The sequence below is a fragment of the Nylanderia fulva genome, unplaced genomic scaffold (genome assembly GCF_048542155.1).
Source record: "Nylanderia fulva isolate GAGA-0341 unplaced genomic scaffold, ASM4854215v1 Scaffold6, whole genome shotgun sequence".
In the NCBI taxonomy this organism is placed as follows: Eukaryota; Metazoa; Arthropoda; class Insecta; order Hymenoptera; family Formicidae; genus Nylanderia; species Nylanderia fulva.
In genome coordinates this window covers 219,626-237,611 of record NW_028190698.1, presented here as the reverse complement: position 1 = coordinate 237,611, position 17,986 = coordinate 219,626, and the positions used below count along the sequence as shown (strand labels likewise).

The 17,986-nt window shown below is 35.9% G+C and overlaps 1 long non-coding RNA gene across 1 annotated transcript in view; it reads right to left on the bottom strand.

Annotated features, from left to right (window-relative positions):
* Positions 1-2,655: 2,655 nt before the first annotated feature.
* The window catches only part of LOC146720819 (uncharacterized), a 121,965-nt gene continuing 106,634 nt past the window's right edge, over positions 2,656-17,986 (bottom strand). The window contains exon 3 of the long non-coding RNA XR_014925910.1: positions 2,656-2,789. This is a non-coding gene — a long non-coding RNA (uncharacterized LOC146720819). The remainder of the gene's footprint in view (positions 2,790-17,986) is intronic.

Here is a 17,986-nt window from a genome sequence, read left to right as displayed (position 1 = left end):
GCTCTTTCGAAGAATCTTGTAGACGAAGCTCACTTTCATTGTCCTTGAACTAAAATTAAGTGCATAAGTAGAGACGCAACGTGAACATAAAAGATTTCAGACTAGTAAAAGAATATTTTAGAAACAGAATTTTTGCATTTTTGCATCAATAAAAATAATTATTATTTATTTTTTTTTACGTCAACTTCTCAATTTTGTATTAAAATTTTTATGTATGCGCAATGTTTCGATTCAATCTTTTTTTCTCGGTGCTATCGTGCAACTCAAATATGCATTTGAAAAAGGTGAATGTTTCACATAACTTTTCTGTGAATTTCGATTTGATTAACATCAGTATTGTGTGTGTTGCTAGCTATAACTGTGAAAGTGTTAGGAAATAACATGCATTATCGTCATATTTTGCTTTATTATTTCGTAAATAGGAAACGAGGTTGGAGATCATAAAAATATATGCCACGACAATGTCTTAACAAAACACATGCCAAAAGTGATTTGCCTAATTCCGTTCTGGAGATTTTGACATCAATGACCCGACCTAGATTAATTCAAGGCTACCATTCTTACACGCGTTGAGAAAAAACTGACAAGAGGTCATTGATAAGAATGGTTGATACATAGTTGATAAAATTTATTCTATGTATTAAAAACGTTGTGTTTCATTTTACTCTAAAAGAATCGAACGAATTTATTTTCCAACCCAATATTAATGGATCATGAGCAACATCGCGTAAAGGAAATGATCGAGTTCCTCAAATATATATGGAAGGTATTGTATATAATGCGGAAATTAATTGTGTAAAAAATGAAGGAGAATTGAAGGAAAACCAGTCAGCAAAAATATATAATGTATATTACAGCAGATAATCACGTGCGCGAAAGAATAAAGTACAAGGATTGTAATTTTTTTAAATAAATGCAATACTAATTGATAATAATAAATTGATAATAAAGCGTAAAATATATCTATATGTCTAAAACAATCGATACTACTTAGCATAAATAAATAATCGTTATTTGAATAATATTTGAATAATAAATTTCTAAATAAATATAATTTTTTTCTAATTTTATATGTTACTACTATGTCGATATAAAATAATTTCTCGAATGAGTCATATGTACATCTTAATGCAAGATTGCATTAATTATGTTTGTGTTATACAATCATAATTACATCGCTATTAACACGTCCTTGGAAAAACAAATCGTGTCAGAGAGTAATTACATGTATTCCCATAATTGGTTACTTTACCTTATCATTACTCTACTAATATAAATTAAGATGTAGAAGTCTTACGTATAAAAATACCTTGGAACAGCGGTTTCCATTGTTAAAGGACGCGATAAAATAATCACTTTCTCTCTCTCTTTCTACTTCATTCAGAGTAGGAATATTAAAACTCCTATTTTGTAACAAGTTAAGATTGTTTTATATCGAGTATTATAAATGTGTGGACGATTTTATATCAAAATATGACCTCAAAAGTGAAAAAATTAAATAAACTTTCTACTTGGATATTTACAAAATATTATAAATGGATGGATCAAAAATATGATATATTCGATAAATAAATATTAGTTTTTTTATACATTGTGAAGTTTTTGATACAGTATAAATATATCGAAAACTTTTTATTTTACATTAGTAAATGTATAATTTAAATGCACAATTTAATATGTGTATAAAAAAATAGATTTTGTGGTAAATGTTACTTAACAATCAAGCCGAAAAAAACATTCGATATATTTTAGCAATTTGTATTATGAAAACATCAAAGTATACAAAAAATTAATAATAGGATTATTTTACGTAACACATATGTATTACATAAAAAAGAATTCACATTTATTTGTCCCTGACATTATAATTCAATATAACATAAAGTACAATGAATACAACAGATTGAAATTTTTATAGAAAAAGCAAATAAAGATTCGATCAACAAATATATTTGAATTGAAAAAAAAGTGATAAATAATATTTCATAATATTTATATTATTATGTACGATATTTTTTGCTAGAGAGAAGGATTAGATAATATTTATTATGATCGAATAGAAAAACGGGAGGGAAACGAAAAAAAAGACAGCACATGATTATTTAATTGATATAAATAATTTCGATTACTTGTTAAAGATTCAATTATTTTTTAGTTTATACGATATAAAAATAAATATGATTACGATTATATAACGACTCTTCTATGTGATGGATGTATTTTTAAGTAAGATAAAATTAATCATAATACAAGTTAGTCAATCTTTATATTAAAGTCTTCAAGATAACGAATCTTCATTCTAGAAGATCTTCAAAATACAATATCTATTAGTAAACGTGTGTTTCTTCTATAGGTATTTTATTACAAGCATAATTTATTTTAAAACTGAATTTTCACCAAATTTTAATTTATAAATCAATACTTACCAAAGACATTTAAAACTGTATTTTACTAGTTATAATTCCGTCATAAGATATGTATCTCTTCTTTCTATCTTATCACTCCCTTGCAACTATAACGACAAACGATAAGGATAATGATGTTGGATTGTTAAAATGACTTTCGTGTTAATGAATTATGAATACGACATAAGCAAAATTATTTCAGTTAATTAATTTATTAATTAATAACAATATTTTTTGTACAATGATTCAGTGTGCATGTACCGTTAGTTGCTTGCAATGATGGCATCTCCATATTACCATCTGTGACCTAAATCTGTTGATTTTGATCGTACTGGAATACATTAGGTACATCCTTGGGGTAAAATCCATCGGTCAAAGGTCCTCCTGTAATAGAGTTAACCGTCGATTACATTGATCTTTAATCTGAGGGGAATTTTTTATAATATTTATAAAGAATAATCATTGGACTTGATGTTTTCATTAAAATTATTATCATACATTGGAATTGATAATGCATTACAGACATAACATGTAAAAGATCCAAAAAATATCATTCATAGTTTTGATTTAGCAGTAATAATACAGCAATTCATATTCTTTTTTTTTCAGGTTGCCATAATTATATAAATATTTATGATATCGAAAACACAATCATTTTTTTAGCATAGCTTATTGAAATATTTAGTTATGTATGCTGGTTGTACAAAATTTAAAAAGAGAAGCAAAACTGAATTTATGTATCGATCCTACTCTATTCTTTTTTTTTCCTTCGCTCAGTTAACCATTCGCCTCCTACCCTCGGTAAGATGAATAGAGATGGAATTAAAGATGGCGGTACTTTTTCCATTGTTTTATCCCCTACGGTTCTCCCATCTTCGCAACTTTACTGCTTTTCTTTCGAAGGGTGGACTGCGTGGGGGATTGGTGGGGGCGAAAAATGGCCGAGAATATTTTCGGAGATCGAAGAAAGGGCGGTCACCGACAAGAATCTGACCAATATCCTTCGTGTCGAATGAAAGAAAAGTATAATGTAAAAAATCCAGTTTTGCAAGGGAAAAATATAGTTTGAAAAACTGTGTTCAAAAAAATGTACAATTATCTTAGCTTTGTTTTTTTAATATCAATATTTTAATATTTTTTAAATTTAATCTATATAACATATATAAATAACTCATATTGCGTGATTAGATATTAATTGTTCTTTAGAGAATATGATAAAATTTGAAAATTTATATATAAGTTGAAATATTTTATTTTACAAATTTTAAATATATTTTTATTGATCATTATGCTTTTTCAGATGGCATTTCTTTTTAATTTTCCTAGGCGTATTAACCGGCGGCGTCTTTCCCGGTTCGAAATGGCGCAAGACACCTTCAGATCTTTATTTTTATTGCAACAACAGCGGAAGGTGGGAGCGACGAGTCGAAAGGAAGGAAAAAGGAGGTAAAAATACAAGAGATATCAGAGAAGAGAAAAGCGCGCGAGGGAGAGACGAACCTCGTGGAGAAGAAAGGGAGTTTGTGGGTGGAAAGGAAAGAGGGTGAGAGGAGGATGGGGCCAGTAATGCGAAAGGTATGCAAGAAATCGTGAGTCGTGTTTCTGTTTTCCCATTTTCTCCGCGGATCTTTCCTACTTTTCTGCATGCTGGTCGAATGCAAAAATTTGCAGCGGATCCGCCGACTCGTAAATGGAAACGACTGGGGATATAAGTGGAAATCGCTAATCGACCATGTTCTTCTTTTTGCATCTCTTCGGAAATTTTCGCAAATTTTTTTCTCGTGAAAAAGAACGATTTTAAGATCTTTTATTTCTTGCAAAAGATGAGTTGTAACTTATTATAATATGTTTTAATGTTACTTTTTTTGTATGTGCACATAAAGATAAGGAATATATCTGAATCCTTTGAGTTGCACATTTTGCTTCAATATTTTATTAATGTCTTGACAAGAGTGATTAATTGTTTGTGAGTGTAATAACGATTATTTCCATTATTCATTATTATTGATTATTGTAACATTAATTCATTGATAAAGAAAGAGTTTGCAGCGCGGCAATTAATTGATTGCTTTTGAACTTGATAATCTAATTGTCTCGTACAGTATATGTAGAATTATGTGAGAGCTCTTTAATTAATTTATAAGACAAGTAAATGATAGCTATGACTTCACTAACTAATTAAAATGGTCGAACGACTGTGACTTATTGATCAGCGAAATATCGTGGAAATAAATAAGGTAGCAGAAGCCGTCGGACAAGTAAATATGAAGCAGAAAATGTCACGGAAATAAATAAGATAATAGGCGGTTTCGCGCGAAAATTAATAAAATTCAGTATGTATATCAGTCCGAATACTTATAAGCAACTGAAGATATAATTAAAGATTTAATAATATAAAGTATGAACAGAAATGTCGTGGAGCCTCAAGCTATATATAAAATATAAATACAAATTCAGGTAGGAAACTATATAATATAAAAAAGAGTCAGACGCAGAAATTAAGCGCAACAAACATGTTTTTCAACTTCTTTACTTCATTTTAACATATTAAAATTTTACAAATTAAATAAACATTAAATGAACTTGTTTTTACATTTCTTATTTAATGTATTTTACAAATTTAAATAAAGAAGAATTCACAGATAGGAAACTACATAATAAAAGAGTCAGACGCAGAAATTAGGCACAATAAAAATGTTTTTTAATTTTTTTAATTTAATTTGTTTTAAAATTAAAATACAAATTAACATTTACAAATTAAATAAACATTAAATAAGCTTGTTTATAAATTTTTAATTTAATGCGTTTTATAAATTAAATATTCAAAAAAAAGTTTGTGACATATCTTATTTCTGTATCTGGCTTTTATTTTCATACTTGAATTTATATGTCAGAGTTTTTTAATTTTACATGCAATAAGAAACAAACAAAAAAAAAATAAAAAAATTTATATGCATATGTATAAAATATTAATGACAAAATATTTTTTTTGTAGAGAATTGATGAATTTTGCTTGTTTGTACTTGATAGATGTTGATAGAACGACACGAGTCGCATTTTGATTGTGAGTACAATACTTATGAGACGCTCTCCGAATTTTGGATAATTTAATGATCGCGTTAATAAGACGAAACGCACAATTACGCGAAACGAGCCGAAGGCTTGCCGTGCGCTGCTGGAATTTAATTAATTCGCCCATTGCTCGATCTCGCACGATCCGCGCGATCGAGGGAATATTAAATTACGGGTATAAATGTAGCGTGTACTACGTATACGTTATATGATGCAACCACGGGACACTATGTGTGAGATCAGCTAGTGAATGTGATTTTCCACGAGGTATAAACGCGGTTTAATCATTTAAGCGATTGTCGAAATTTCACGATAACATTTAAATCATTTTAAAACCTGCCAAAAAATTATAATACCTAATTTAAATGAATGAAAATTTTAAATTGAATAAAATTAATGGAATTGTCAATTATTTTAATCGATGCATTTATTATCAACAGATTTGAGTTAAACTAAAGAGGTAGGAGGTATTTTTTCCGTATACTAATTTTATTGTCGTGCAACTCAATAAAAATATCTCTAAATTCACATCACATTTATTTCTTGAATTCAATTCTTGAATTCTAAAATCTGACAAAAAAAAATTAACGACGTCTACAGAAATCGCTTTACGCGCTAACAACAACTGATTAATGCGTCTAATTCTATCCACTGAATTTCGTCTGACTGATTAAACCGAACTCTTTAGAAGGACATCAGGGCACTAAACCGAATCACGAACGCATACTGATTGATGTATACTATATTTTGTATACGAACGTATATGACCGTGAAACATTACCAGCCTCGTTTGACCGGTATGCAAATCTCACCTGACCAATCGCACGTAAACCGGCCTTCGAAAATTCTCGACCAGGGGTCGATATATTGCACAGCTGCTCGTAGAGGATCCTTTTGTTCTGCGCAACGAATGTCGTTTTCCCTTCTCCTTTCTCTTGCGCGCGTACAAGATATTTTAGATATACGATTATATGATCATACAGATTTGGTTTACAATATAACGTGTGCAGACGATGCAATCAGTGTTCTTCCGGTCACGTATTGCTCGACGCTGCCATTATTAATTATGTATGCTGTTATGAACGTTACAATTATGCCGCGATGTAATAGCGCGTTTCGAAGATAATGTATGGCAGGTAAATATTATACTGACTTGAATACCTTCGAAGTATACATGTAGGATTGCTATTCTGTTACAATGCGCGCGAGGTGAGTAGAATGTGAAAATTTAATGTTCACGTTTATTATCCGTGTTGATCGCTTTATAATAATTGAGAATAAGCTTGGAGAATATATTATATACATATATATTAAGTACAGTTCAACCGCGTAACGTGGTGGATTAAGGGAGAGTCAATTGCGGGGCTAAATGTGGTAGTAAGGTGGTAAACTCCGGTATTCCACTATGCGAGCGCTATAGATCGAAATAGTTTTTCAATTTTCACGGGCGATTGGTCACCCTCCGATCGCAATTTTCCCGTCGCTTAGCTTTTCGATTATACGCCGATCGCCTGTATCGTGATGAAAGCATCCTGCTAAGAACGAGAAGAAGCGTATTGCCTCCCGGTTCGCATTAATTAAGGCACATTTGCATTTCCATCGCCGAACTTTGTATTAATAAGCATTCGCACGCGGAACCGATTTCGAAATAAATAAATGTTGACCTTACTGTGTTATCTTATGCATTCACACGACAAGACGTTTTCAGTGTCTTTTCAAGTTTAATATAATTATACTTCTTTTAATAATTTTATATACCTTGGAAAATAAATTGCAGAAAAAATTTTAGGAATAGATTTTAACGTGATCTTGCAACATAAAATAGTCGGCTTAAAATCGCAATAATTTAAATATATATACATATTTTGCGCATTGTATGTATCTTTATTTAGCGGCATCGCTTTGTATGATTCTGCATATGATTAGATATAATTATTTGCATATACATATATATTGATGTTAATCCAATTTTGACATAAGTATAGTTATCGAGGTTTTAAGATTATTCTCCGATGAACTCATCGTAATTATAGTGACAATGATTAATCGATTCTTAAAAAAAAAAAAAAGAAGAAAATGGTTATAAATCTCTCGCTATTCCGCGTCTGCGAAATGGAGGGATGAGCAAAGATTTCGTTCCTTTGATAATGTCTTGAAAGGGACAATAGTTGGGAGAGGACGTCGGCTGGATAAATTATGACATCATAAGGCAAGGCAGAGGGCAAAAACAAAAGATGGCGATGCGGCGTCACTGGGAAAATAATAAAGACTTCTTGATTGTACCATAAATTTAAGAAGCTTTGTTTTTACGTCGCTCGTGGCCACAATGAACTTTGCACTAGTCACGTTTCCGCTCGTCTTTTTCCACGATTTTCTTTGCGATTGCGTAAAGAAATTGAATGATCTCGTGATGTTGCACAAGTGTAGAATCTAATTAATTGTAGAAAAATATAAATGAAATTAAATAATGTAGTTATTGAAAAAAAAGATGTATAAATTAATATAAAACATTTCAAGATTTCAAGATAAGTTTCCTATTTAGAATCGCTGTTCAAAAGGAGTTTTATTGAAATATCTTTCTGATAAAAGCGAGTAAATGTCTATTTTTCGCGCAATTTTACTGCGAGCGCAGATCTAAAATATTTCTCAGGAGTCCAATAATTTCTTACCCCAGAGGTTACTGGGGCAAACGGGCGAGAGGGGTCGATGCAAAGGGGCCGAAGGCGGAAGAGGAAGGGTTGAAAATTCGGCTATCGTAAAACAGGTTTTGCAACTGGGCACCCGGAAGCCTTTTCGGTCAAATTTTTTTCAAGAGTTTCTAATCAGTGGCTCTTTCAGAGGTTTTACAAAGCGGCCTGCGCCTTTGCTAGAGTTCCTTTCGCTCGTCGCTTGAAAAGCATAACTCAGGAAATACCAATTCTTCTATATGATGACCGTGACATATTATTGGAGTGTGTAAGTTTTGTAGCGGAAAAATTATATGTAAATATATTCTTTTAATCTATTTATTTGCATTTCGATGCAAATAATAATATATGCGCAATATAAAAGAAATCAAACAGAGTAAAAAAGTTTTAAATCTTTTCAAATATCCTGTATAAATTCTGTCAATTATTCAATTTTACAACCGTAAATATCATCTAATTAAATATTGTACATTAATCGAAAAGAGAGAAATGTAGAATAAGTTATAATATATAAGATCACTTGTTTTCATTCATTATAATTCCATTTTGCGTGTCCAAACATCGGGAAGTAATTAAGAAACACAAGAAGGCATATTTAAGAAAATATTTTTAATTAAACAAGGGCTAAAGTGTTTTTTGAATCTTCCAAAGTAACTACTTTAGGCAAACGTAGATTGTAGGATATTAAAAAGTTGGTAATTTTAAGTCACCGTACGAGACTTTTACCTCTAAAAAGTGCAGGCGAGGCGATAAAGAGTGGCTCCGGAGGGCAGCCTCGTAAAGTCGCTGGAGAACACGAGGAAACAACGAGGGGTGGTTGAGCGGGAAGGTTTAGGATCGGTCCAGTCGTAAAAAGGCAGGGGATGGCCGAGAATACCGCCCGAAGTCCTTAATTGCCACCCGCCATGGAAACGGCGCAATCTTGTTTTATCGCCTAAAGGGAAAAATACGCCGTGCAAATCGTTACGGTGACCCGATAGAGTTATATTTTATTTCAGACATATCACTTTTTTGTTACACAACTTGTCACACTCGTCTCTCCTTTTCTTCCTCTATCTCGTTTATAGGCGATCTATAAATGGAATTAAATTTATTATACAAATTAATGTGACAGACTTTTCAAACAATATATTTTCTTCAATTACTTTTGATGATTTAAAAATACATTTGAGAAAAAAAAAATTATATCTTTTCATATAGTTATTAACGTGTGATGAGAGCTACGTCGTTACTTTGCATTAAAGATTTAATGAACACGCCGACGCGTACATCGTCGAAGGAAAGAGAGAGAGCCAAGTATCTAAATATATATAGTATTACATCTGACCCTTCTACTCTCCCCGTGCGATCTCCGCCGCGAGCTGCGAGGGCAAACAAACCTCTAAAAATGATCGCGAGCTTCCCCACTACCAGCCGAGTCAAGTCTCTCCCGCCTCTCTTTCGCTTCTTTCTGAGCTTTTTGCTCCTTCCGCTCCTTGAGAGAAGACCAAGTTGGAGGTGGAGGTGGGTCACCTCCATCCTCTCGAGCAGCCCGAGGGAAGAAAGACCGCGGGTGCTGTTGGGGGTGGACGAGGATGGAGGGTGGTGTGGCGAGGCGAGAGTCGGGAAGAAAGAGTGAGGGACGCAACCACCTTCGCCTCTCTCCCCAGTATTTTAGATAAGAATAAAGTAAACGGCGAATGGGGTTGCCGGAGGGGTGGCTGCTGTAGCACGGGGGTCGTCGGGGGAGAGTTGCTATGGACAGGGGGCAGGGAGGAGAAAGGGAATGATGCTTCTCAAGCCGGGTCGTATCAAAGCGAAAGGGGAAAGGCAAAAAGTACGGCGATCGATGCTACCGGCCTCGCGGAATACAATAAAGACGCGCTTCGATTTCCCTTTCCCGTTTCTCTGTTTACGACTTTCTCAAGGTGTCTCGGAACGTGACGAATACTTTTCATTTGTTCCAATGTCCGCTTTATATCCGGATTTGCGTAAGCCGTATATAGATACATACATATGCATATATATATATGAATATAGATTGGAATGTAAAAAACATCTAAGATGCATCAAGCAAATCTTAATAAATGATTTGTGATTTAATTATTTTTAGATATCTGCGTGTTTCAGGAAAATCTTTCTAATCACAACACATTTATAAAAAAATAACAAGGAGCGTGCGTTTCTTTATCTAATCGATTAATTCATGCATGATATTAAAAAATATAGCATCACATATTAATAAATAATGCATGATGATTCATATTCATTATGTGTAATTATTGAAGTTCAAAATATTTGTTGTTTGTAGCAGAGAATTACTCATAAGTTGCAAACGAATATATTTTCTGTACATACATATCTATAAAAAGAAAATCTTTTTCTAACATATTGACGATCGAGGAAAAATTTTAATTAAATAATTACGTGGTTATTTTTTTATACTTGTGTAATTATGTTATATAAGTCAGTAAAAAAGATCCAATAAAAATACCGCGACGCAGAAATGATTCTTGTAAAATTCCGATTAAGCAATTCGACATTGAAAAATATCAATTAAATTCTTAATGAATATACACATATACTACTATCCTTATCGATATAAATCATAATCTCGTAAAAAACTTGAAACGCCGGAAGCGTTTAAGAATTTTTTTTTTTGCAGAAACGAACAAAGAAAGGGTGAAGAAAAAGCCGCTATTTTACGATCGAACTACAGCGTAATTACTTAATAACACGATCGGTACGAAAAGTTTACCTCGTTATAAGTTCGCCGTATAATTTTCGTTTCTGTTACCTATAAAAAAAACCAAAAAAAACCAAAAAAAAAAAAAAAAAAAAAAACGATGACCGTCGTGCTTTTTTGTGCCCCCTTTCAACGGACCATCACCTCGTCGCCGCTCATGGGGTTGGTTGAGCATAATAGAGGCGAATGGGGCGGTGGGATGAATTTCCTAATTAAAACTCGCGCGAAACTATTTAAAACTTAAAAAGGAACGAAGCTAGACCCAAAGCAACTCGGGCCCCATTATCGCCCACGCCAGAGGAACTTCGGCAAATTATAAATTTCATCGGACCTGCTTCTCGTTCCACGGCGAATCTTATCGCTTCTCCCTCTCTCTCCCTTTCTCTCCCTTTCATTTAACCACGTGTGCAATTTCTTAACTGTCTGATCAATCACTCGCGACTGATCGATTGACCATGATCTATATGATAAGTATGTAAATAAGATATTCTTTCATCGCTTTAATTGCGAATGAATGTCATAAACGAGATTTGTGATTATCATAATGCGATTCGACGCACGATCAATATTTCCATGACGCAAAATTGTTCAAGTGCAATTGCGCAAACCCATAGAAAACTACGCACGTGCAACACCATTTGAGACAATTGCATATTTAATTTATAATTACTGGCCAAATTGATGGCTGTCAGCCTTAATAATTGAAAAGCCTGATAATTGAAATTTGTGCCGAGAGAGCGTTCGATATTTTAAACGCGGCGAAAAATCGCTTTGCCTCTCGCGATAATTAGTCGCGTTTAAAGGTTGCTTTTCCTCCTTTTGCACGGCAATCGGTTAAGTACCTCGTTCCTTATCAATCCTCTTTATTCTTTTCTTTCTGCTTTTCATTGTACGAACGTTTCTAGTCAAGACTTACTTTAACGGCCTCCGGCGTGCCAGCACAATTAGAAGCGCCCTTTTAAGCTAGGTCATAGATTTTTCCGCGTATCCACCCTGCTTAAAACCAGGAAATTTAAGACCACTTTACAAGCACTTGATACATGCGCTTGTTGCCCTATTCTCCACTGGATTCACTCCAACTTGCCCTCTTGCGCAATCTCATTTTTCCGTTTTTCTACGCGTAATTATGCAATTATTTTTTTAAAAATTTTGTCGATATTTTTTTTTCAAGTGTCCCCTTAATATTAATGACTTCTTCTTGTTAATTAATTTAATACTATCTTCTTAATGTGGAATAGTAGATCTCTACTTGTATCGGCTTTGTAGAAATTCCAGCTCGTGCCATCTGCTACTTACTAACGGCACTCGAAATATATCTTTCTGTTACAGACATTGCATCGAATAGAATGATTTCCTTTTTATCAATGACAGAAAGGTGATAGAGGGCATGCGTGTCGTATTTATTTGCAGATAAAAATTATTAAACATTTTTTAAGTTGCATAATATTTACTTACATTATTGTTGCGCGATGATAATATCGAACAAATTACTCCCTAATCTAAAAAGACTTCATTTTTCTTGAAAAAGAATATGTATGATAATTAATAATCGATCGTTAATTTATTAAAAATATTTATTAAATGCAGTTACAATTGTTCTTTAAAACAAAAAATTGATCTCGAAAAATTTTCCATTGCTAATGCAATATTGCTAATGCAAATGCAACGGTGCAGAGCTCGCGAAAAAAATATGATTATAGAATAGAAATGTGTTTATTTCGCCAATTATACATTAATTACTCATAATTATAATGAGACTATCATTTAATCACACGATGAATCTCTAAAAATGATTTTGTGCCACGTGTTCTAATTCAGTATTTTACAATGAATGCTTGTAATAATCCACGTTCTATGTGGTACACTGTATTATATTCATTCCCGATATAATATAGCGCAACGTTGATGCGATATAATTCATGATAACCTGATTACGCGCAGCAAGTAAATGCAATATTGCAAGAGCATCTCACATCGCATTCCGAAGCGACGACGCTTGTGACATCGCGTAAATTGATTAATGATTAAAAGTGGTATTGAAATACTCGATTTCGATATTTCTGCAAAAAAACATATTACATAATGCCATGTTCGTTGAAAAAAGTAGATTCGCGAACTTTTTCAATCGCGTGGAGATAAATGAACGATTATAAATAGAAATCACGAGGTGGTTGTTTAGACGAAAGTGAGGTCTAAACAACCATTCGTATACGGTCTTTGGCGAAGACACATCCGAGGAGAGAGTGAATCCCGGCAACCATTGCTAAGAGCTCTCATAAAAATTGCACCCCCTCTCTTTCATCTTTTCAGGCAAACGGCTTTCTTTCTCTAGCCTTTGGTTCTCGGGCTCGCTCTTACTTGCTCCTCTAAGCACGGCTAATTCAAAATGGCGTCGCCGCCCCTATATCATTCGCAACCCTCTCTCGCCTCCGCGTCATCCCTCGTCCACCCCTTCGACCCTAGGCAAAACGGCGCGTCAGGGGTGGGGCCGCCGAACTATGGCGCCCCGTACACCCTACGCCGCGAGCACGTCTCGGAACTCGACCAACAAATTGAAACCCCGCATTTTCCATGGGCCTAAGCCTAGCTCTAGCCCTCGGCAATTTTCTACGGTTTATCACGGAGCTTCGCGCACCAATCTTTGATACTTTCGAGTCAATCTCGAATTGATTTCTTTCAAAATATCTTGTCGAAAATTAGTTTGGTATCCCATAAAATATGATATGATATATTGTGTTTTCGAAAACATTCAGAAAGTTATTAGCAAACGTAAAATATGTAATCTGACATGTCATGATTAATAGAGCCGTTCTGTTCAAACTTGCTTCTTACGCTATAACGATATTAATGCTTGCTTTATCATCTACTTTAATAAGAAGATGTTGGAAGCGAATATCTATCATAAAGGCATGATTTTACGAGTATTTATTAAAAGGAAAAGATTGAAAAAGTACATATGCGTTAAATATAAATGGATCTTTGTATTTCTAAATTGATAGTGACGGAACGATAGTAAATTGATTCTTAGAAAATAAATTCTTTTATTTGTCGCCGGTAATAACGCATAATTGTTTAATTTTCTAGCACATTAGAAGCGCGATGATTGATACGAGATAATTTATTCGATATAGAACGTATACGAACGATGTGTGTGTGTATGTGTGTGAACCCAACCAAATATAATTATCTGTGCCAGGTCGATACAGTAAATAATGCGAGATAGATATATTGAAATTGCGTGCGCATAATTTTAAAATGTGATACGTATAAAGAATGGGTTTTTTTGCGTACTTGCATAATTCTTCCCAGAGTATCGATAGAAATCTTTCAGCTCGAATTTATTAAAGAGAATTTGATTTAAAGACGATGTATCCTATAGCGTAAAATGAAATATTTTCTCGACAACGCTTCGTGGATAATTTTCTATCGAACTATCAACTGTCCGTTGGGGAAAACCGAGGTGAACGGAATTGGTTTGCCCGGCATAGGGTGACAAAAGGGGGTTTTCAGAGGGGGAGGTGGTAGTTTGGTGCGTCGGAATGCGAATTCGGACAACGAGGGGGTCGGCGAGGGCGCTCGTTCGCGCGTCCGTCCCGCAAATTTCGACGGCCACCGAGATTTCGGTGTCGCCGTCCATATAATCGCCGTGCTCCGAATTCCGGCAGCGAGATAGTTAGGGCACTTGTGGCCTACGGCCGGAACTTTTGCACTTTCTTGCGATTTTTCTGTCTTTCTCCACCCTCGCGTCGCGAACCGGCACGGCATATTTCGCGAAATTGCGACCGGAATTGCATTAAACCGACGCGCGATTCGCGGTCGATATCGTCGATCGTGGTTTCGCGACTCACGCGATTAACGCCCGTCTGCCCGTCGCATCAAATATAAAATCATATCGCTAATCTCTCCCCCGAAATTCATGAGGTTTTGGGATAATCGCGGCGTGGCGCGACGGCGGGACTCTCGAAAACGCTCGTTAATAATCACGACTTTCGCGCGAAGACGCGAAATGGCGGTTTTGGAAAATTTGCTTTTTTTTTTTATGATAAAATATCGATAGCAAAATTGCATTCATTATAAACATCGAAGGGTCGAATGTATTATTTCACTTTACCGCATATTGTATTCTCGCGTGAATTAGCCGTAGCCATTATTCTGATTTCTTTTCAGCGAACATATTTTACGTGGATGCATATAATATAAAACATTACCCGGTTTTGTACGCGCTGAAATATACTATTGTTTTACATTTATCATTGTTTCAACATTTTATCTGGTGTTGCTGCTAAAAAGTTCCGTTTACCAATAAACAGGCTTTTAATTCACGCGATATGAATGCGACAGAGAGACCGGGTTTAATGTTGACGTAATGAAAATTTAACGCGCGTTTAATGTTTGCACATTTAACAATAATCAAATAGTATGATTAAACGAAACGTAATTAATGTAATTGGAAATCGATGGCGGACGGCACAACATGGTGATATAGCGCGTTTCTCTTTTTAATGTTGTCGCAGTTAGACACGAAGAAATCTATTAGTTCCATCGCGCGCGTTCGTTTAAATGCAATTTCGATTAACATTATATCATTGACTCGATGAAAATTAGGATTTATATTCGCGTGTATTTACCTGGTTTCATTGTTTTGCGCCGTTTTATTCGTTAAGAAATATTCCTAATTAGACGTAACACCGAAATTTCAGCGAGGATGAAGCGCACTGATAACATCGAATGCGACGAGTTGTTGACATTAACGCGAATTTTTCCGCGGCTCGCGTCCGACTGACCTCGCCCTTATTTTTCGAGCACGTTCGCTCCTTTTCCATTGCCCTTCCTGCCCTTCTGACCACCCCACCTTCGTCTGGCGTTTGGATTTTTACGATTCTGCGCGTGGAAAAATTCGCCTTTTTCCAACCAACGTCTCAAAGAGACTGCGCATTAAGTACGCGACATTTTTTTCCTTATTTTTCTTCATCAAAATTACAAACTGACGCTTGGAAGAAATTCTTATTGAAATAAAATTCTCTCCACAAAAGATTTGATAATATATTAAAAATGAAGGGAGAAATAACGCGGCTCGGCGTTAAATCAGCGGGCGAGTAAATTCGAAACGAACGGTGCGCATATTTTTCACAAGGGTTGAATAATGAAAGCATACGGAGATTTAACGTCGGGATTGGAGATGCATCGTACGCGTATCCGCGCATCGTCCAATCAGCCGCGACGAACCGGAGTGTACCAGCGGGGTTGGAACGAAGGACGACTTCCCGCGCCGGAACTTCGGAAAGGGATTCCCGCGAGGAAGTCTGAAGGAGGCGCGCCGCCTTGAAGGAGGGCCGGAAGAGGACCGTGGAGAGAAATCCGGAGCCCCGCGAGGCCATAAATTCGCCGTTCGTTTCGAAATTCTCTTCCCTCGTACACACGTTCACCCACACGTGCTCTCTCGCAGGGTGGGTATATAAATTCGCTTTGCAGAATAAGGATCGGCCCCTTTCAGACGTCGGGTGGCTGGCGTACTCGGATGGGTGGTGGCGGCGGCATGGTGCGGTGCGGTATGGTGTGGTGTGGGTCCCGTTTCAGAGGTAGGTCGCGCGGGTAGGAGGGTGGGTGGCACCTTCTTGGATCAATAAATGATTTAACATTCACAAAATGGCGGGTGAGCCCCCGGCAGGGGCGGAGAAATAATATAATCTACCTTAGACTCTCTCTCTCGCCTTCCTTCCACCCCCGGTATCGTCGTGCGGGGCAACGCGGGGGTCTCGCCGGGTGGTTGAACGAGGGATGGGCACGTCCCCCTTTTCCCAACTTATCCCCCCGCGTCGTCAGCAGACGCTCTCGCTAGAACTCTGGCAATACCTATACGCTTCCAACGGCGTTACCACGTAAGAGAGACAGCCGGCACGGAATCGGCGGGGATGACGCCGTGAATTTTGACTTTTCAGATTCCGCGAATAGTTACGGAACCACGTCGCCTTGCGTTGCCTTGCCTTGCCTTGCCTTGCCTCGCATTGCCTTACCTTGCGATATCGTCGATTCGCCACGTTTCCGAGTTAAGATTCCGACGCGGAATGTCGTTTGCGGGAATAAAATACGGGAAATTCAAAAGAGGTAATATATACAATGCGTTTGTGGAATAGTTGGTATTCGAAATTTTTATTTTAAAATTCCAGAAATTCTAATTATGCATTATTTTTATATACAATTTTAATTATTATATTTAAAAAAAAATTTTTTTTTAATTAGTTTGTAATTAGGCACAGCTCTCCTAAAAATATCTCGTGGCAAACAAAAGTATCGGTTCAGTCGGAAATATATTTTATCTTAATAGGGGTAGTAAAGTGGATTTTAAGAGGGAACGGCAGGAGGTGCTTCGGCTTCGAAGCTGGCAGACGTGCAAGATCCCTAAATATTAAGGGGGCATTAACGTGGTCGGCCATTTTGCAATCCCTTGGAACGCGCGCGTGTATATATATATATATATATATATATGGCCTCTCTAACGTATATTATTATATTATAAGGGGGTGCCAGGGCGCCTCCCAAGATTATGGAAATCGCGGCGGGTATTAAGGGGCCGATGCGACGGTGGTGGCACGACGAAGACGAGTGGAGGGGAAGTGGAAAGGAACGCGAAACACACTCTCTCCTTCCTGCCCCCCCGTTTCCTCCTTCATCGTCAATTCTCCCGGCCAAACTCCTTCGAGATTGGACCGGCAAATTGATTTCGTGATATAATCCTTCGACTTCTTACGACCCCGTGCACGCGAGGTATGATTTACGAGACGGTATTTTAGGCGAGGAATTACGTTTGACAACTCTGCTGTCGGCTTGAAAAATTTCAATATTTCCTTCAATAATTATGGGGAGACGGATAAATAATTGTAATACAATTGCCAGCAATTTTTTGGGAACAGTTTCGAAGAAATGGAAAAATATTAATATCATAATTTGATCGAAAATCTTGCGGACAGTGTTGCAGTTTTTTACGATAATTATTATCAATTACATGATCGATGCAGACCTCCTTATTTATCCCACTATTTGCTGTGTACGTGAACATTTATCCTGGTATGAATTATAGCGCCGTTTATTTACTGAGA